This window comes from Sinohyriopsis cumingii, unplaced genomic scaffold, assembly GCF_028554795.1.
Source record: "Sinohyriopsis cumingii isolate HCF-2022 unplaced genomic scaffold, ASM2855479v2 utg001727l, whole genome shotgun sequence".
Taxonomy (NCBI): Eukaryota; Metazoa; Mollusca; class Bivalvia; order Unionida; family Unionidae; genus Sinohyriopsis; species Sinohyriopsis cumingii.
This window is the reverse complement of record NW_028316040.1, coordinates 362,179-384,571: the sequence shown is the minus strand read 5'-3', so window position 1 is coordinate 384,571 and position 22,393 is coordinate 362,179. Positions and strand designations below refer to the sequence as shown.

Below are 22,393 nucleotides of genomic sequence, written 5' to 3'. Positions count from 1 at the left end.
TAGTTTGATTTAATGATCATAAAATAATTTATGTTCTTCTGATTTTATTTCAGATTTAATGGAGTGTCAGGTAACCTATTCAATAACGTTTATTAACATTTTTCATAATTAATGATTTAATAAGTTCAATCTTAATGTAATTAATTAAACTGAGAGAGTTGTTATCTGGCTTTATTTGATTTAAGGAAATAAATTTCGACTAGAACATTGTCTTTCTCCAATAACAGAGATCCTCCATGCTGGAATGATTTTATTACGTTTGCAGAGAGATTTCCGATTGATAAATAGATATATGAATCGATGAATATATACGTCATGGTGCATGTTCATGGACGTTGCTCTTTTACTTACGGTATCAAGCTAATTTTTGTGCCCATAACAAAATCTATCTTGTTATGAAGTAATGCATGTTCGTCAGTCATAGTGCCTACCGTTAAAAAACGAGGAAACAAAGTTGTAATAGTTTCTCAGTTTGAGCAATGCACTTTTACAAATCATTTTCTTTAGACGTTTACATTTATGGCTACGTGTTTAAGTTTAGGTCTGGACGCAGGATGAGCGTCAACTCAGAATAGACTAATCTTTATGACTCGTGAATCTATGGAACATTTTTAAAACAAAAATAATGGTTGTATTCCGATATGAGAGACAAATCTAGTTTTAGAAGAGTATTCCCAGTTTGTCATGTACATATTATGTCTTGATGATGATTATTTTCTGAAATACAGACACAATCCTGTTGCCCACTATAAGTCTGTCAAAACACAATTGTGGCCAATAATGGTGAACACGTATAGCGTATCCTGTATTGAAAAATGGCCTTAACCCCCCCCCCCAATTAAATATATATTTCTCAGGAACAGACTACTTTATAAACGAATTGCTTCTTTGATACGGTTTACAAACTTGCCATATACAGTTCATGAACCATCTTCAACAAAAGATCAAAGTCCCAGTGTATATTTTCAATAAAAGACCAAAGTCCCAGCATATATTTCCAATAATGATGGGATATCTAGCATGATTGATATCCCAAATTAGCGACAAAACTCTTTTGTGCAAAATAACTTTTCTACACCGTAGGAGGTTTCGTTAACTACCCATAGAGTGGACTAAACTTGTGCGAATGGAAGAATCCTTTCACCTTTCAATGTTCTATTTCATTTGGCTCATAAAAATGCGCTGTACTGCAATCGAGCAAGGCTTTATAACTAATTACACTGGATATATGTGTATATTTCAACAAGTATTCTTGTTGCTGTCATTACCTGATCCAAAAGTCTAGGCTTCAGTTTGTAAGACCATTCCAAGAAACCTGGTGTTTGTAGTGCGCATCTCAAAAGCAAAAAAAAATTAAAAAAGTAACTTAAAGGAGATAGATATAGAGGCAGGTGAATAAATACACTTAGACTACCTTTACATCCCGAAGCCATTTTTTTAGAAGAGACTATGCATTCCAACGAGTTTTAATAAGTGGTTTTAAAAATATTCATCCTTCGAACGGTTTAAAATCAAATCATCATAAAGGCACGTTGTTTAACAAAAAGTAAGAGGGAAAAAGTCAAGCTGAAGTAAGAAACATAAGAAACTTTAGTTTGAAGAGTTGCCATGATGGCCTGCGTCACAGCAACATTTTTGTATATGATAATGCACAAATTAGTTATAAATGGAGGCAGAGATTGATGCATTTACGATTTCAAGTTTTCATAAATTAGGTGATAATAACTAAACAAAAATCAGTGTTTAAGTTAAGTTTACTTCTCAATTTTAAACATTCTCATTTATGTTGCAGATACTTCAATCTTGTTGATCAGTCTCGGCATTGGTATCCCACTGGGTCTGATTGCTGTAGTTATCGTCGTCATGGTAGTACGTTTTCTAAGAATTCCAAACAAGGAAAAGGACTCTTTTGCTTTGGAAAACAGGTTTGAAACAACACTATAATTTTATTTACATGCATCCGTTTATAATAAAGCAAGAAAGACAAAAGACTATTGAAGAAAATAGTAAAATTAGTGTGTTTAGATTAAGAATTTGCATGCTGGATGGAACAAGACCCAACGGACGATTCAGCAGACTTTTAATTAACGTTCACTTATTCCTTGTAATCCAACTTTGCATTTATAATAAAACTAGTTTAAGACTTGAACTACATTGAAATAACAAATGTACTAATTTACAACAAATATTTGTACACTAATGAATTTAGAAAATAAATATTTGAGTAGTAAAATAAACTTGCAATCAACGTTGATTGACATTCTCAAATAAAGTTTCTTGGGATACTAACTAGCTCAAGAAATGACTTCGTATTTGACAATTAAAGGTGTCAACATGTCGTATAGGTATTTGCATCTGCCATATTGTGTAATTTATGTTAAATTGGAACATGTGTACATAAATTATCTCACTCTTTTACAACCGTATCGATGATAAATTATCTCACTCTTTGCAAGCCGTTTAGGTGAAAAATGATCTCACTCTTTGCAAGCCGTTTAGGTGAAAATGGTCTCATTCTTTGCAAGCCGTTTTGATTATTATTTCTCATTTACATTATAATATGGAACAAATGCAAATCTGCTTATGTTTTTTTTCTCTTAATTTGCACTTTCTTCTCTTTTTATTATGAGATTTATTTATACTTCACATACTCGATAATAAGTCCAGTCCAACTGTAAATTGGACAGGGCCAGATCTGCTGTGCATTATGCGCCGGCAGAGTAGGGTAAATGCAGTTTTCTATGAGTAATCAGTAGAACAAACAATATAGATCCTAATCTCTCTGTGCATTATGCGACGGCAGATCAGCGTGTATGCTATTTGCAGTTGGACTTGTTTGCGTGTATATACAGTACATCTCTTGTTTAAAATTGTTTGAGACATAGGAAACATACTTTTGGAAATTAATACGCTGTCTTAGAAGTTTGGAGAATATATTCTTAAACAATGACGAAATTATGGTTTGTCTAACACCCCGTTTTGGTCCTATGTAGTTTAGTATTTATTATATAAATTGTTGTTGTTTATAATGTATCATATAAGTCAAACTTGGACTTAGCTGCAATATATGCAGAGCACTGCTTGCCTGGTGTGTTGGACTATGGTCACGGTTTGGTTTGGTGAGTTGGACTAGTGTCACGGCTTGGCCTGAGGTGTTGAGCTTGGGTGGTACAGAGCTTTTGTATTGTCTAATATTTGAGAGGAAGGAAACTTAACTATCCAGTATATATATAAATCGTATTAATATACGTGAAAGAATGTTAATATAAGGGTCATTCTGACGGTTGGTATGAGATATGGATAATAATAATTCTTGGATTGAATAAGGTTAAATCCTAACCATGCAAAATCTGATGTAAGTTTAAAAGTACGTCCACATAAAGTGCAATTAATTTTAGTTCACTTTACTTGTAGGAAACATGATACACTAACTTACAACTACGCTTGCAACCAGTGACCTTCCCTTTATTAATTTTAATTACGTTTCACAGAAGAAATGTGGCATTTACAGTAAAACGTGATACATTTGATGGATAGTATTGATAGATAGACTATAAACAGTGTGTTAAGTTGTAAGGGTTGCTTTTAATGATATACAGCTACCATTTCCTACGACCCAGAACAAGTTTTCAACTCGAGTGAGTGTCAAATACCACGTGATTTCGAACTATCGTTCAAATATTTAATTCAAAACATAACCGGATTGTTCTATGTGTTGTTTTCTTTCTTCTTGACCAAGAAAAGTATATCTTATGTATATATAAGTTTCATAATAGAAGCTAAGATAATCTTAATTACCACGACTGGGGCAAAGTAATTGCATGCATTAATTTTGACTCCATTTATTTATTATTGTCAATCTGGGCATAATTTGTTATTGTTATATAACATGTAATTATAGAAGAACAATACTTTGAGGGGATGCACACTGAAAATTACTAGCACGAGACTTTTCTAACACATCTGCACTAACAAAGAAAGCACCGAGAGTCTCACGAAGAAGATCAATTAGTTCAATTCATTTTTCGTGAAAAATGATTGTAGCTAATGTAGATATATTTTCCGTCCTTTGTTTGGAATGTCTAAATGTAATACCGTGTACAACAACGGTAGCCAAAATGATCTCTTTGGGGTAAGTATCCATATTGTATACGGCCATGTATGTCTTATTGTCATCATAACGGCAAAACTCCTGAAGTTGCTTAAAGAAAAGATCCAAATTGTATTCTTCTCCTTGTTGTTTTATCATCAATAATCTTTGTCACTGAATTCGATGAAATGGGTCTTAAGCTATTCCGCACACACACACACACAAACAGTGATTGCCATATGATGCCTCCGCAATATATCGGAAGCTAAAACGTCAAAACATTGAGAGTTATAAATAATGTGCTTATATATATATATATATATATATATATATATATATATATATATATATATATATATATATATATATATATATATATATTTGATTTAGATACGAATGTTCGGACCGATTCTCCCTGCCTCGTCCTCAAGTGACATGTCGATACACAGGTCGTCCTCTCAGCAGAGATCCCGAATCCCCACATGGAAGCTGGGCCACATACTGAAGACCTCTGATTTCATGGTCCGAGTATTACTAGAGTTCCCAGTAATGGATTCTAGTTGCATTATATTTTGTTTTGCATTACCAAACAGTATATATAAAGAAAAATGATATACTGGATAAACTGATTGTATCTAATGTATCCTAAGGCCTCTCATATATATATATATATATATATATATATATATATATATATATATATATATATATATATATATATATATATATCGCATTTGTATTTCTTATTCTCTGTTTAGATCTTTATCACTCTATCAATCATTGTATCTAATATGTTCAATGTACGTATCATCCAGAGTTTTGTAAAAGTTGTGGAGTTGTTTCATTTAGTTGCTGGAAGAATCTATTCATATTACTGATAACTATCAACTCTTCGATATAAATGTTATATCTCCTTATAAACGAATGACACTTTATCAAAGATCAAACTTGCCTTCCACAATTCAGCTGTGGAACACGTTGCCGATTGAAGTGATTTGTAACCTATCTATTCAAAATTTTAAAGTCTTAGCTAAATCGGGACAAACATAAAATTCATTTGTATTATTTTGTTGGTGTTCAAGTTCAGTATACGCGATTGGGAACCAAATGCAGTGCCTTAATTATTTATTCCTAAACCATGCTTTTAACAATAGGTACTGCGCATGCGGACAAGTGGAAACATCTGAACACTTTTTGTTTGAATTTCAAAATTATAAGACTGAGGGATTGTGTTCTCCTCACATTATCGACCCGACTTAAAATTAAGACCCGATGTATTCTGACGAAATGGCTATGTAAATATTTATGGCCCTTCAAACATTCATAAAATAATCAAAACGAATGTCACAGCCACACAAGTGTATTGACCATTAATAATCTTTGAAATACACACATACACACACAGAGATAGGTAGATAGATATCCAAGAACTGACAAAGTATACTTTTATATTTGTATATGATTTTTTTACTATGTGTACACAGACAATTATTGATTATTAAAATTTCTCTGTAGTAGGGGAAATAGTTTTCAACAAGCTTCCAGCTTTCTACTGAATCGCCATATAGATTATATTGTTATAAATCATACTTGAAATGTTTTCTTGAATAAACAGTGTTTAAAGACAACTTACGATTCTAATTGCTTCAAAACCACATGTAAAGGTTAAAACAGTGAAACTACATGCACAATCCGTCTGCAACATTTATAGCATATTTGGAATAATGTGGATGTTTCAGCTCTCGGAAAATTATTAGAGAAATTTATATGGATTGAAAAAGTCAACAGATATAGCTCTCTGTTACGGTGGTTAGATACAACATTTATTCTGAGTGTTGTAGCATTGGGGTTAATTTATACATTCATGAATGCAACAGTAAAATTCTTATTAAAATATTCTAGTACACGTTTGCTTTGGTCTGTTGTGGTTACAATGATTTTCTAAGGCAATAAAATCTTGTCACACACAAGGCCCATAAATAGCAGCTGTAATTAATTAAATTGAAATTTTTGGAAAAGATGTAATTTGATACTTTCACTGAAAAACACAGCTCAGCAATCAACTGGCAATTTTTTTTAATGAAGATTTATCTAAAGATTCAACACAATACAATAATTGCCATTTAAAACGGTTGGGATGGATTGCTTATTTGTGTGCAACACTTTTTAATGAACTGGTTTTTGGCTTGTATATGTGCAGTTTAAGCAACAAAGGGCCATTATTGGCCCCTCCAAAATTAAAAGTTGATTTATCCAGTAATGATATGCTGTATGATATCTAGCTCGTTCCAACCACACTTCTGATTCTATGGAAAATACCTTTATTTAAAAACATTCAAGACGGAAAGTGCAGCAAAACTCCAAATTCGGAAATACACACAGCACTTTGAATAAAAATGTCATTTGAGCGAGTCCATGACCCAAAATGATACAGCACTAACAATGAAAAGATGGTGTACCCACGTACCTACTCTACCCGTTTCAAGATCAGAATCACGTCAAGGGACAATATAACTGTGGCTTTTAGCCTCGTCCGGTGTATTTTTAAATACTGAATGTATTGTAATGAAACTTCAGCCGATTAATTGAGAGAGAGAGAGGGAGAGAGAGAGAGTATGTTTCTCTTATTCACCCATACCTCCTGCCATAAAGGTTAAGTTGGCAACAACGATCATGAAATACAGATGTATATTTCAGCCAGATTATCAGTCACTAGGTAACATCCACGGATATTTTTATGAAACTTTACACAGGTCTACACCTTCTCTTACAATAATCAAGTCCCTGTCTCCAAAGGCAATGTTATTAGTCGGGACAACTGCGCCAAATTATTTACTTCTGTTTTATCTTCTTTTAAATGTAATAAAGTGATAAACAACAATATTATTTTAATATATAATGTTTGATTTGCATCCACTGTAACTGCTCTTGACTAAAATTACAAGAAATTAGATGAGACCACATATATTTAATTCACGGTAAATGGAGATGACGATTTCGTAGGGAATAAGCAGTAAAGATGTCAACATCTGATAACAAATTAAGTCCTGATCATAAGTAATTTTCAGAGTTCGAAATTTGAGGCAGTATCATGCTGTCTTCATCAGCGACTAATGTTGATCATTTAAGTCCTCACAAGCAGGAATAAATGTCACAAGGAGTTATACCTAACTAACCATCACATCATTGTATCGTATACACCCTGAGCAACATTAAAACTTCACCGACAGCAATTCCGACGCTGTCCAAATATCGATTGTACAGAGTATACATGTCACTGATGTGAGGGCCAGATTAGATGCTGCCAATAAAGTGGCAGCCAAATTAGATATAATGTTTATGACGGATACCACAATATGCAATGCAGCTTAAGATGTTTGAAGCTGAATGACTACTAAATCTTCATAACTTAAAATGCATATGACTGAATAAGGTACCATCAACTACAAACTTGAGAAAGTTAAGATCAGGGGCATGTAATACCAAAAATGCTGGCGCAGTCTGGGTATCTTGTGAGAAGAGTAGTGAAGGGAGATATTATAGGGTCTATGGGATTTATCATTAAAAACACCCTTGGGAACATATAGGGTCTATGTAAATTTAACATGGAGAAAAATCGTGGGAACATATAGGGTCTATGGGAATTAACATGGCCAAAAACCCTGGGACAATATAGGGTCTATGGGAATTAACATGGCCAAAAACCCTGGGACAATATAGGGTCTATGTATATTTAACATGGCCAAAAAAACCCTTGGGACTGTATAGGGTCTATGTAAAATTGAAACAGGGAGGGTCTCTATTTTTTTTAAAAAAAAATAAAAAACAAAATAAAAAAAGGGGTAGGCAATTCAAAGACTATCTCTTTTCGAGAAATATGGCTGGCCCTGAAAAGGGCCTTTGGTTTATGTTAATATGCCCTTAACATAAAGGGCATTTGCGACATCTTCTTGTCCTCAAACTTCGTCCTACAGCAGGGCCATACATCAGAGTCCTCTTGAGGCAACCTTGTCTCTCTATATAGACTCTTCTTATCCACAGGCTGCTGCTGGTCCTGTGGACAACGGTCCACTTGGATCGGACATACATGAGCATGTCCGTCCTGAACATCATTGTTGACACAAGGGTTGAAGATTCAACGTCTGTCCACATGTTGAGGCTCCAACAATAGGTGAATCAATGCAGTGAACTGCGCTTATTTATAGGGACAGAAAGGATTGAAACGGATTGAGTTCATTCACCAATCCTAACACGCGTTACAGAATTCAGTCAGCCCGCATCCAATCCGAAGAGAGCAGTCTGTGACGTCACGTAGTCTATATAGATTCGCTAGTGCTTGTGTGCAGTCAATCTATGCGACAGTGATTCAACATGACGGAAACTCAGAAAACGATCCAATGGGGTGCACCAGCAGGGGAGACCGCCCAAGGGAACCCGGACTTACTTTCAGAAGAGGTGAATTGGGATTTTGTCGATTTTCTCTCCTCGCAAGAATTTGTTCCGGAACCTTCGTTACCTTCTTCATTACCGCAAGTGGAGAATTTTAGACAGAGATAGAAAGAAGAATTGGAGAAATTTATACAACGACAAAAGGAAGCGGAATAGGCTTTTCTCCTATAGCAACAGCAACAAGAAGAAGAGGTAAGAAAAAAACAACAGCAAGAAGAAGTAGCAGCAAAGAAACAAGAGGGTGAAAATCAAACGGTTACGGTACTGTTGGACATTTTAGCGGAGTTAAGAAGTCTGAAACAAATGTATCAGACTTCTTTATCACGACCGAAGAGAATACGACCTTCCCGAGCTAAACACGTCAACCCTGTGACTAAGCCTACCGTACCACCCTTAGTGATTTCAACCCAATCATTATCATCATCATCAACATTACGCAGTCCAGAAGTAGGCCTTGGCCGTGGCAAAGGCATAAGGCAGTTAAAGTTGATTGCTTAAACTCACCCCTACATCATAAAAAAAAGGCCCTTTTCAGGGCCACCCACATATCTCGAAAAGAAATACAATTTCAATTTGCCAATAACTCAAAAAAAAAATAAAAAAAAATAACCCACCCATTTTACCCTATAGTACGTGTCTTTGTATGAGTGCGTGAGTGTAGCTTCTTATTTTAAAATCAAAACTCAAAGACTCTTACCTTATATCATTCATTTATTCTTTTCTCCATTTTTTACAATCCAATTCACAACACAACAATTTAATTTAAAGTTCATTGACTTCTTCTTTCTCCTTTTTTAGTCTCTCTGTTTTTTGAATTTCTTCACTGTCACACTCTTTTCCTCTTCTTCCTCCTCACTTTCTTCCCTTCTTCTTTTCTTCTCCTGTTTCTTTTTCTTCACCTGTCTGCTTTCTTCCTCTGAAGAATCCCTCTCTTCTTCTGAAGAATCCCTCTCTTCTTCTGAAGAATCCTTCTTTTCTTCTGACTCCTCTTGTTTCTTTTTTGGGCAATCTGGAGACCAATGTCCTTTTTCTTTACAATAATAACAGGTATCTTGACTTTTGTCTTTTTTAGCCCCTGTTTTTGTTCTTTTTTGACGGTCTGGACACTCTGAAGACCAATGCCCTTTCTTCTGGCAGATATAGCAAGTATCTTGACTTTTATCTCTAAAGGAAGGAGAGTAGTCCGTAGGCTGGTCTGAAGAGAATTTTCTAATGACCCCTCGCAAAGCTCTGACGAAACGTTCCATCTGGTTAGTCTCTTCCATCGTTGTGCTCGGCTTGAGAGTGAAATGAATAGTGAAAGGACAAGACACACACCCTTTTATATACGCTGGTCTGCTATGACTATAAAGTAGCTCATGGTGTTTGAACTTGAGTCATTTGACTTTTTGCTTTCAAGATGAAACGATCTAATTCATTCGAGAAGAAAGAAGAAGAAAAAGAAAGTAAGAGGCAGAAACGTGATCTATCGCCTCGTACCAGGGCTGAAATCTTGGCACAAATTCATGCCAGTGATTTTGAAGAAGACATGAGTGAACCAGAATTTGAAACCTCTAAACTAAGTTCACCACCCTTAGTCAATCCTGAAAAATACTATTCCATTCGAGAGACGGAAAAGCGCTCCTCTAGAAAATTTAGAACCACGGCTTACAAATACACGGTGAAGTTTAAAGATTTCAAGTCCGAAGTACCGTTAGAGAAAGCAGAAGGGTTCATCACCGGAGTGTGGGATTCTCTGCTCACTGCACTCAAGCGACAATGTCAACCCAAAGAAGACGATCGCTTGAGACTTTCCATACAACACGACGGTTTGAAATCCCCTGTTTGGATCGAGTTTAGCACCCCTGCAGAATTGACCGCTTCCAAAGTCATGGACAAGATTCAACACGTGCAACAATCTAATGACCAGTTTGACATCACCGATGGTAAAGCCACATTGGACATGACCCACGTCTCTCCTCCTCAAGGGACCGGACGCAAAAAGATGTTATTGGTGAACGAGCTTCGCAGCATTAAGCGTAGCCTTGTCCAAATTCACAATCCTCATGACCAGATGTGTTTAGCCCGTGCCATCGTGGTGGGACGAACCTATGCCAACAAGAACGACACGGTAGAATGGAAAAGAGACTGGGAGAATATTCGACAATCGGACCGAGCCAAACAACGAAGTGAAGCAGAACTCCTGTTACGACAAGCTGGCATGTCCAAAGACACACCCTGTGGCATTCCTGAGATGCAAAAATTGCAAGATGCCCTAGCTCCACGATACACCTTGAAAGTGCACCCTCAAGAAGTGCGCGGGCCTTTGTTGTTTCGAGGGCAAGACTTTCAGGACGGAAAATACATTCATGTCTATTATCACGATGACCATTTCGATACCATTACCACTATCACCGGATTCCTGGGATACGGTTATTACTGTGAGAAGTGTGACCATGGTTATAATAATCGAGAGCAACACAAGCATTGTGGATCGAAATGCTCAGGATGTTTGGCCTCTTCACCCTGTCTGAGCGAAGAACCAGTGCCTTGTTCAACTTGTTTGCGCACGTTTGTCAGCCCTACCTGTTACCAACAACATTTGAAGACGCAAGGTTCACAGAAGAAATGCGCTTGTCAACTCCTGAGATTGTGCCCCGCGTGTGAACAAGTCATACGTACCAATAATACCAAGGCACACGTATGTTCAGGAAAGAAAAAATGTCACATTTGTCACCACATCGTGGACTTGGAACACCAATGCTACGTGCAAAAATACCAGCCCCCACCAGAGAAAGAGGATGGTCACAAGAAGAAAGGCAATTTCATCTTTTTCGATTTCGAATGCATGCAAGAGACCGGCATTCACATTCCTAATTTCTGCGTGGCTCATCGAGCGTGCGAGAAGTGCATTCAAGAACCTATCTTCAGTCATTGTCCTCACTGTAGCAAGATTCCTGGAGGGCGTGAAAAAATCTTTCGGGGACCGAACACGTTAGCCGATTTTGCCCAATGGGTCTTAGACCCCATCGACAAGACGTGGAGCCAAGAGGACATCGAACTTTACGGAGATTGTCATCGTCATGCCACGGTGATGGCTCACAATTTCTCCGGATACGATGGACAGTTTCTTTTGAGGTACTATACGGAACAAGGCACCGAACGTCCTAAAGTGACTTTGAACGGAGCCAAAATCATTTTCATGCAAGTGGGACAAGTGCAGTTTAAAGATTCGATGAGCTATTTGGCCATGCCTTTGAGTCGAATGCCTAAAACGTTTGGAATGACAGAAATGGCTAAAGGGTACTTTCCACACTTTTTCAATACGGAAGCCAATCAACACGCCGTTCTACCCCATTTGCCTGAGGCTCACTATTACGACCCCGACAACATGCGTACCGAACAACGAGAAGCTTTCTACGCTTGGTACCAGGCTCACGCCTCGGACCCTTTCGACTTTCAGGAAGAAATGCTAAAGTATTGTCGTTCCGACGTGGACATTTTACGACGTTGCTGTGGAAAATTTCGAGAACTGTTCATGGAACACGGAGGGGTCGATCCTTTGAAAGAAGCTTGCACCATTGCCAAAGCGTGTTCCTTAGTGTATCGACAACGATTCATGCCTGAAAACACCGTGGCTGTCATCAGTCCTCAAACGACCCACTTTGTCAAGCGTCAATACTCGGTCAAAGCCCTACGTTGGTTACATTACTTGTGCGATAAGGAAGACAAGTGGATTCAGCATGCCCGCAACGGAGGGGGCGAAAAGACCATCGGAACGTATTCGGTCGATGGCTGGGACTTAGAAAACCCCAAGATCGTGTACGAGTTTAACGGTTGCTTATTTCACGGATGTCCCGTCTGTTACCCTGACCGTGGCACTAAAAATCAGTTTTTGCAACGAACCATGGAAGACTTGTACCAGGACACTTGTCAGCGGCGCCTAAAGTTAGAACAGCAAGGATACCAAGTGGTGGAAATGTGGGAACACGAGTACGATCACCGTATGAAAACCGATCCCGAGTTTAAACGCCTCGTGGAAAGTTACCAGTTCATGGACCCGCTGAACCCTAGGGATAGTTTGTACGGAGGAAGGACCAATGCCGCCTGTTTGCTGTACCAAGCCGACGAAGAGAAAGGAGAAGAAATCAAATACTTGGACGTGTGTTCGCTGTATCCCTACGTGTGCAAATATTGTCGCTTTCCTGTAGGGCACCCGCAATTGCTGACGGAACACATTGACCTGAAAAACATTCGACAATACGAAGGCTTGATCAAGTGCAAAGTTTTGCCTCCCACGAACCTATACCATCCCGTCTTACCTCACCATTGTCAAGGCAAACTGATGTTTCCCTTGTGCCGTACTTGTGCCGAAACGTGCAACCAAGATCAGCCTTGTCAGCACAGCCAGGAAGAACGGGCCTTGACGGGAACCTGGGTCAGCGTAGAATTGTTCAAAGCTTTGGACATGGGATACCAACTGTTAGAAGTGTACGAAATTTGCCACTTTCCCAAGACACAACAATACCACAAGGGTGACCCTACTCAGAAAGGCATTTTCGCCGATTACGTGGATGCCTTTTTGAAACTGAAGCAAGAAGCCAGCGGCTATCCTTCCTGGTGTCACACTCCCGAAGACCAAATACAATTCAAAGAGAAATACTACGAACAAGAAGGCATCACTTTAGACCACATCGAGAAAAACGAAGGCAGGCGATCGTTTGCCAAAGTGATGTTAAATTGCTTGTGGGGTAAAATGGCACAACGACCGTGTTTACCCAAGACGGAATATTTGACAGAACCTTCCCGCTACTTCCAGATGATTCACGACAAAACCAAATACATGAAACACGTGGACGTCGTTCGAGAGAATTTGATCTTGGTCAATTACGAAGAAGATCTGGACTTTGTACAAGACGACCCTTTTGGAAATGTCATCATTGCGGCTTACGTGACAGCCCATGCTCGCTTAAAATTGTACGAAGCTTTAGAACTGTTAGGGGAACGCGTCCTGTACTTTGACACGGACAGTTGCATTTACATCCATCACCCGATTCAACATCACCCTGACATCGAAGGAGACCGTTTAGGAGCCTGGACAGACGAGCATCCCGACGACAAGATTCTAAGTTTCGCCAGTGACGGTCCCAAAAATTACGGCTACGAATACCGTGACAAACAAGGAGAAGTGCACACGACGTGCAAAGTGAAAGGACTGACTCTGAATTATCGTACCAGTCGAGTGGTCAACTTTGGGGTATTGAAAGAAGCCTTGCAGTCGGGAGAGGATGGAAACTTTAAAGTGACCACCTATCAACCGAACAAAATTGTACGTTTACCCACTCACCACATCGTCAGTCGACCCTTGGAAAAAATCTATCAAATTGTGTACCAGAAGCGAGTTCGACTTCCTAATCATTTCACCTTACCGTACGGTCACGTCGGTATTGGTCTGTATATAAAAAAGGAACCCTAGGCAAGATCGATAGTTCATTGCGACTACCAAGACCGAGCGAACAAGATGAATACTTTGAAAGAGACATCGTTCCAGTTTGGGGATTGTAAAAAAGTTGTATCTTCCTCTAGTGTGACTAATACTGGATGGATAAGACCCAGACATTGCGACGGAAAATGTCCGGAAGGAAACTGCGATTGTCCATGTGGTTACCATTGTAATTGCGTAACGGAGTTTGCAGACGAGTGCGATTGTGAGCCTTGCGATGGATACGATGCTGTACCTTGTGACCTGAGCGATGCCGTAAAGCATCATGGGAACTTTAGTGCCCTTACCCCTATCATGGAAAGTGATGCTGTGCGTGTCAAACCTGTGGGATGCGAAAGCGATGCTGCTCGTCCTCTTGGACATTTTACTGGGTTTCGTTTTAAAGGGGAATGTTCACCTTCACGTCTACCCCCCTACGGATGTCATCCAGCCCTGAGCAAACTCCTACCCATGTCACCCAACCCTCATCGAAACGAACCTGTGAAAGACGAATATTCGTTTCCTGTGCGTTTGTCGGAATACTGCGACTTTGAAAATCGTCTTCAATCGTTCAAAGGAAAATGGCCTAAGTATCTGGGAGGACCGACCCCCGAAGAATTAGCCAGAGCCGGATTTTTCTACTTGGGCGAAGGAGATAAAGTCAAGTGCTTCAGTTGCGGTGTGTCACTTCACCACTGGGAACCGCAAGATTCGGCCTACGTAGAACATGCTCGATGGTCACCGAATTGTCATTACTTACCCTTAGTGGGACCGAGACATTGAAGTAACTTCTTACCATAATAATCTGTTCATGGATACTTTACAAGAGAACATTCGTGCTTTGCCTGTGGAGTTGAGAGAACGCATTTACCGAGAGCTGGTCAAAATACAAGTGAAACGTAAAGAACAATTGCATCCGTTACGTCACCGGTGTTTGAACCACTGGTACCTGAAGGCTATACAAGGATTGATTCAATTGAAAGTGTTCCATCGGACAGACATTGATCAACGATCGTCTAGTTTTAAAAAGGATTGGTTTGGTATGGACGATTCTACCTACATCATTGTAAACGTACTGCATCGAATTCCAGAGGAAGAGTTAACGAATTACCAACATCTTGAACACAATGTCAACTTGGTGAAAGAGGAAACTTCTGAACGAATTGTAATGTGTAGATTAGTGACTCAACGATTTAAATTCGACACTGAAGTGAAACCATGTTTGTGCAAAGAGTACATTTCTTGTGTCAGACCAAAGAGGATTTAGTATGACCTATTTATGGATACTTTGCTAGAGAACATTCGTGCTTTGCCTGTGGAGTTGAGAGAACGCATTTACCGAGAACTGATCAAAATACAAGTGAAACGCAAACTCAAAGTGATTCGTCCGGTTTTAAATTATGCTCTGTTCCAAAGTACAAGAAGACTGATTATGAGTGGATATTACATTAGGCACAAAGTTAAACGAGGCTATTGGTCACCACCCAACGATTCCAAAAACAGTGTATATACTTATGGATACTTTACAAGAGAACATTTTGGGCTTGCCTGTGGAGTTGAGAGAAAGGATTTACCGAGAGCTGGTGAAAATACAAGTGAAACGTAAAGAACAATTGCATCCGTTACGTCACCAGATCTTTAACCACTGGTACCTGAATGGTATAAGAGAACTGATTCGTCAGAAATTCTTTCAATGGTCAGACATTGTTCAAAACTTTGAGGTCGCTAATGATCGACATGTTCATGATTATGGTTACTTCGAGATTCACCTAGTGCAACGCATTGAGGAAGACAAGTTAAAGGATTACCAACATTTGTTACGTGGAATCTACTTAGCGGAAGAGGAAACTTCTAAACGAACTCTGACGTTTCGGTTACAGTATGCAAGATTTAGATTCCCTACTGGAGAACGAAGATCTCTGGCTAGAAAGTACGTGTATTGCATCCGAAAAAAAGAGAATATAAAAACAGGCTGCCATGCCACGGTTTATGTCACATGTCATTCAACAGATTCCGTTTAAGGAACTCAATGACCATATTCAAACCGTGGATCATTACCATCGATTATTACAAGAACTGTATCCATTCAATTTGGGACGACAAGTGGTGTGTGTCTTAGTGACTTGTTTTCTGGGATTTCGTTTACCAGCCGATTCTTTGTGGACTCTTTACGATCAGTACTTACCACCTCCATGGCCTTAAATGGTCACGAAAAACTCCTTTTACTCAAAGCCTTGCGTTTTCATCTGGATACTTCTCGACCTCAACAGGAAAAAAAGATTCGTCAACTTTTAGCTACCCAAGACGTGTATGACGATGTGTGTGTAGCTTGTGACTTACATCCCCATTGGACAGATGTCCGTGCCTGGAAAGAATGGGGTTTTGAGGCTTGGACCCAAGAAGTGGCTCAGTATGCATGAGAGTTGTTCAAGGAAAAAAGTTACTTTTCAACCCGTGTTAGTGACGGTGCCAGAAGAACCCGTCACCCAGGACAGGACTGTCGTGGACAGACCTGAAAGACCCTTTCGGGAGGACACTTGTGTGACCTTACCCCCTACTATAGAACTGGTTAGAACATTACCCAAAACATGTGGTTGTTGTACAGACACTTGTGTTTATTCCACGTTCATCGTTATCATGTGCCTTTTATCCTTGTACTTAAGCCTTTGGCTTTTATGTATTTTTGTCTTTCGTATTCATGTTTGAAAAAAAACATTCAATAAACGTGTTCTGAAAAAGTATATAAACTCTTGTCTTGTTTGTTTTCGTGTCACAAGTGACATTTTTCACACCATGGCTACCTCTACTGTCTCTGCTCCCTCTTCCTCCACTGTCAAAGTCATCGACGAACACTTAGATCGTGCCAGTTGGGAGGCTTTGTATCTTCGCCATCCCTTTAACATGCTCATTGCTGGACCTAGCGGTTCAGGCAAAACCGAATTCGTCAAACGTTTGATCGAACATAAACATCATTTGATCGATCGGCCCCCTCAACGGATCGTGTGGTGTTACAAAGAGTGGCAATCGGCGTACAGCCTCTTGCGAGAAAGTCAAGGCGATTCCATCGTGTTTGTGGAAGGCATTCCTAAAGAAGACGACGGCATCGTCTCTGACTCCCGTCAAACCCATTTGGTCATTTTCGACGACATGTTAGGAGAAGACGATGAAGAAATTAAATTGTGGTTCACGCGCAAAGGGCATCACCGTAATGCCAGTGTCGTTTACATCGCCCAAAATTTGTTTCAACAAAGTAAAGCCCATCGTACCATCAGTCTCAATGCGCATTACGTGGTCTTGTTTAAAAGCCCTTGAGATAAATCGCAAGTGCAAGTCTTAGCCAAACAGTTAGGAACGCCTTGGCTGACTCAGGCGTACGACGATGCCACTCAAACGCCACACGCCTATTTACTCGTCGATTTGAAACCTACGACCCCCGAGGATTTGCGATTTCGTACCCACTTGTTTCACCACTGGTGCCAAGACGGAGGGCCTGTCCTGTACACGTCTCCGTCCTCGACTTCATTTCACTCCCCATAAAAAAAAATCTATAAAAACCTCAGACCCTTTTTCGTCTGTCTCACACAGTGTGAACATGACGTCCCTTCAGTCCCATCTTCCCGTCAAATTGATTCGTGCCTTATATGGCATCAGTCGAGAAAAAGATCCACAAACACGAGCTCGTGTCTTAGAAGCTAGTCTCAAAGAAGTCTTACGATGGTTCACGGTGACGGCACGTCAATTACTCCAAGGAATCATTCAGATTCCTCATCAAACCAAACGCTTTTTCGATCGAAACAAAGTCGCTTTGGTCCAACTGGCCGATCCCCGCATCGACACTCAAACCAAAAAACAAATCATTTTGAAACCTGGAGGGAGCGGTACTCTAGGAGGGGTCATCATTCGCTCACTCTTAAGATGGGATCCTAATGCCCCCAAAGTTATCCCCAAGACAAAAGTCCAACGAAGCCCCAAGAAGAAAAAGAAAAAGACCAGGTCCCCAAGAAGAATAACTTCTCCAGTGGCAGGACCCTCCTCTTACCAGACACCACCCCGGAAAAAGAAAAGAAGCCCCCAGAAAAAGAAACAGAGAAAAAGTCCCCAGAAAAAGAAAAGTCCACAGAAGAAAGCTAGTCGCAAGAGAGGCACTTCGGCCAGGACGCAACCTTACACTCGCAAGCCACGACCTGCCACGGCAGTGACTGCGTCTCCGGCAGCCTCACGTTTGTCCACTTCTCCGTTGATGTCACCAGGAACTGAAGAGTACTTGGAGACGTTGATCACACCAAGAACTTCTCCGTTGATGACCCCCAAAAGAACTTCCCCAGTGGCAGGACCTTCCCATTTAGCGGCAGTGGCTGCTGCTCACAAAGTACCTTCTCCCAAAATCAAAGTCCATGAAAGATCGGGCATGTTACAAAGTTTACTGGATTTGTCCAAGCAAGAACTGGCTCGATTTAGTCCGTTACGTACCCCTGCACGACGTGTCATGCCTGTCCTCAAATTGATACGCCGTAAAGACAATCAGTGGCGACGCGTTCCAGTATAAAAAAGGCCTGTGACCGAGTAGGGTATCAGTGTTTTTAGGTGCTCCTAAAGACTCAAAGATGTCACCCTCCAGAAAACCCCAAGGAAAGAAAAGGAAAGGACTGCCACCACGTTTAGCCAAACATGGGGACCTGTTATCTGTCCTGTCCAAAGCTTCTCCACCCCTACGAAAAAAACTCATTCAAACGGCCTCCAAAGAGGTCATCGATACCGTGTGCGAATGTTGTTTGAACGTTTTGAAAGGCACGATCCCTTTGTCCAAACACCAGAAACAATGCTTAAGCAAACATCGTCACGTTCTTCGCCAAATGGTTCAAAAGAAAATTCCCATTCGTCAAAAAAAGAAGATGTTGGTCCAACGTGGAGGCATTTTACCTCTCTTGTTAGGCCCCATACTGAAAGGAGTCTTGGGAACCATGTTGGGAGGACTGGTGGGAGCAAGATAAAAAGGCCTTCGGAAGTCCCAAGATCTCAGAATCGACCCCTGACAACCCCATGGAAGGACGAAAACTAGCTTTAGTGCCTTACAAACGATGGATGGAATACCATCGGTGGCAAGAACAACACACCCCGCATTTACCTCCCAATCCCCATTTGAGCGAGATGTCCCAGTTACAACACGAATTGCAGTCCTTGATGGATCGCCATTATTTGTCCGAAACAGAAAAATCGCAAAAGTACGGTCAACTCTTGCAACGACTGCAACTCTTTCACCAGAAAGCTTTAGACGAAACAGCTTTACCCACTCTGAAAGATTTTAAGACCTTGATGAAAAGTCCAGCACCATCATCATCATTACCACCACCGCCACTACCATCCCCAAGGGTCACCAGAGATGCTACCCCACAAAGACCTGAGGAAGAAGAGATGCGCGAAGTGTTTCAAACACCGTCAGCAGCTCCCATTTCGAGTAAGATTGCAGCATCCTTGTTGACCCCGTCCCCCACACCCCAACGAGAAGAAATGAAAGCTTGGGTTAAAAAGATGATGTCCACGCCTCCTTCGACAGAAGTGAAAAAGAAAGAAGGGAAACCAGAAGCGAAAAAAGAAAAGAAAACCAAAGCCATTCCATTGCCACCTCCACCACCAGCACCACTACCTTCGACTTCTACTCCCGTAGCCCATCGGACACGTAAATCCGTTTCCAAACCACCCTTTCGACCCACCCAAAGTAGCATCACCGAAGAGTGGGTGACTTATTAACACACCAACACAAAAAATGGGAAAAGTCTTAGCCAGCATTTACTACGATCCCTCGCATCCTGCAGGTTACGCAGGAGTTCAAAAATTGTATCGTGCTGCCAAAACTCGACTGAAAAGTCTCCGTTTACCTCAAGTGCAACGATGGTTACAAGAACAAGCTACCTACACTTTACACAAACCCATTCGACGCAAGTTTGCCAGAAGTCGCACCCGAGTGGAAGGCATCGATCATCAATGGCAAGCCGATTTAGCCGATGTCTCTCATTTGGCCAGCTACAATCGTGGCTACAAATATTTGTTTTGTGTCATCGACGTCTTTTCCAAATTTGCCTGGGTCGTGCCCTTGACTTCCAAATCGAGCAACGAGTTAGTGCAAGCCCTGCAACGGGTGTTGAAACAAAGCGGTCGTCACCCTCTTCGATGGCAAACGGACAAAGGCACCGAATTTCTGAACCAAGCTTTCCAAAAAGAATTAAAGAAACGTGACATTCATTTTTTTACCACCGAGAATCCCGAAACCAAAGCCAGCATCGTGGAACGTTTTCAACGCACTTTGAAAGAACGCATGTGGAAATATTTTACGCATCACCACACTCTGAAGTACATCGACATCTTACCACACCTGGTGCAAGCGTACAACCAATCTTACCATCGAAGCATCGTACGTGCCCCGCAAGACGTGACTCCCGAGAACGAAGTGCTGGTGTTCGAGCGTCTGTTTGGTACGTCCCCGACGAGGGCTGTCCCCGAGAAAAGTGGAGAGTTGACCGTAGGAGATTGGGTGCGCATTGGCAAAACCAAACGCACTTTCGACAAAGGTTACTTACCTAACTGGACGACCGAATTGTTTCGCGTCACTGGACGAGTGCATGGCCGTCATCCTACCGTCTATAAATTGGAAGACATGAACGGAGAAGTACTAAAGGAACGTTTTATTTGCCCGAGTTCCAACGTGTCACCAAAAAAGAAGACGACGTGTACGACATCGAAAGCATTCTCGAACGCAGAACCCGTAAAGTGGGCAAACGACGTGTCAAAGAAGTCAAAGTACGCTGGAAAGGATATCCACCCAGTTTCGATTCTTGGATCGACGCTTCGCAAGTCATCGACTATAAAAAGAAGAAGTGACCATCATGCCCTTTCACACAGCAGACGCAGCTACGTCGACCACTCCTTCTTCACCTAGTTCTTCTGTGCAAGATTTACAAAAACAACCCTTGTGGGTGTGGTGTGGAGAACGTGTGCCTAAAACGCAAATCGTCTTTTTCTGCCAAATCTTCGTGGTGTATTGTGTCATCGGGGCAGCCATTGCCAATTTGAGTTTTCAACAAGGAGACAAACAATTGTGGACCATTTTATTGAGCAGTTGCATCGGTTACCTGCTTCCCAATCCCTCCCTGAAATTCTCCTCGAACGGGAACCACGGGAACCTTGTGTCCAGTGCCAGTCACCACTCCAACCACAATCAGAACCCCATTTTAGACGGAGACACGCCTCTGACGTCCAGTAACTCCTCGGAGAGCCACAGAACTCTGGAATTATGAGTCACGAAAACCAATTTTACTTAACCTTACCCAGTGACAGTTCCATGGAGGTGTTTCCCCACAACACGTTGTGCTGTTACACGGCTAAATTACCTCAAGCCATCCAGTTAGATCACGAAGCCCATTGGGAAGTGGCTTTAGTGGAAATGATTCACCCTACACAAATCCAAAACATCACCGAAAATCAAAACACTTTTGAGGTCGAAATCCTGAACCAACAATTACAAGAAGCCATGAATGACATCGGGTTTTCAGGGATCACAACAACATCCACCAGCAATCCAGCCTTCAAAATCTACACCGTGAAAATTCCAGCAGGGTTTTATTTTAGTGGCCAACATTTGGTGGACACCATTGCGGACAGGTTCGAGTTCGCCTTTGGCAAAGCCCTGAACAGAGTCAAAAAAAGTGTCACCCTGGAGTACCATAAAGTGGCTCGTCGCTTACTGATGAAATTTCAGGATACCCAAACGTTGTCCATCAGTTTTAATCGTGACTTGTTTGATATTTTAGGTGGAGACACAAAAATGGCTCCAAATTTTAAACCGAAGATCAACAGCAATACGGAATTTTACAAGTATTTTCGATTCCCTGTAGAACTGAACCAAGGACTGAATTTGATGTTCGTGTACTCCGATGTGGTGGAATACAACGTGGTGGGACACACCTCCGTGCCATTACTGCGTGTCATTCCTTTCAAAGTGGATAGTACCACGACCAGTGACCAGGAAGGTGGAAACACTTACCACGTCCACCGCGAATTTGTACATCCTCATTATTTACCCGTCAGCAAGTCGTATTTGGACACAGTCAACATTGCTATAAAAGGAGATCTGGGACAAAATATTCCATTCACCAAAGGAAAAGTCACGGTGAAACTCCATTTTCGAAAACGGTTCTCTCACGACTCGTAAGTAAGTCATGTATCCAGTGTACCAAGGGGTTGCACGACAGCGAGGACACGGTTTAGGAGACATGTTAAAATCGGCCTTTCGTTCGGTGGCCCCGGTGTTGAAACCGATGGTGACACGCGGATTGCACGCCTTGAAAGATGCGGCACTGACGCAAGGCAAAGAATTTCTCCAAAATGTCATCATCGAC

The 22,393-nt window shown here is 40.9% G+C and overlaps 1 long non-coding RNA gene across 1 annotated transcript; it reads left to right on the top strand.

Moving 5' to 3' along the window:
• The first annotated feature begins 50 nt into the window (after window positions 1-50).
• LOC149771687 (uncharacterized) lies at window positions 51-5,718 on the top strand. The gene is made up of 3 exons (XR_016418175.1): window positions 51-70; window positions 1,793-1,925; window positions 4,481-5,718. It is a non-coding gene; the product is annotated as an uncharacterized LOC149771687 (long non-coding RNA).
• Window positions 5,719-22,393: the final 16,675 nt, after the last annotated feature.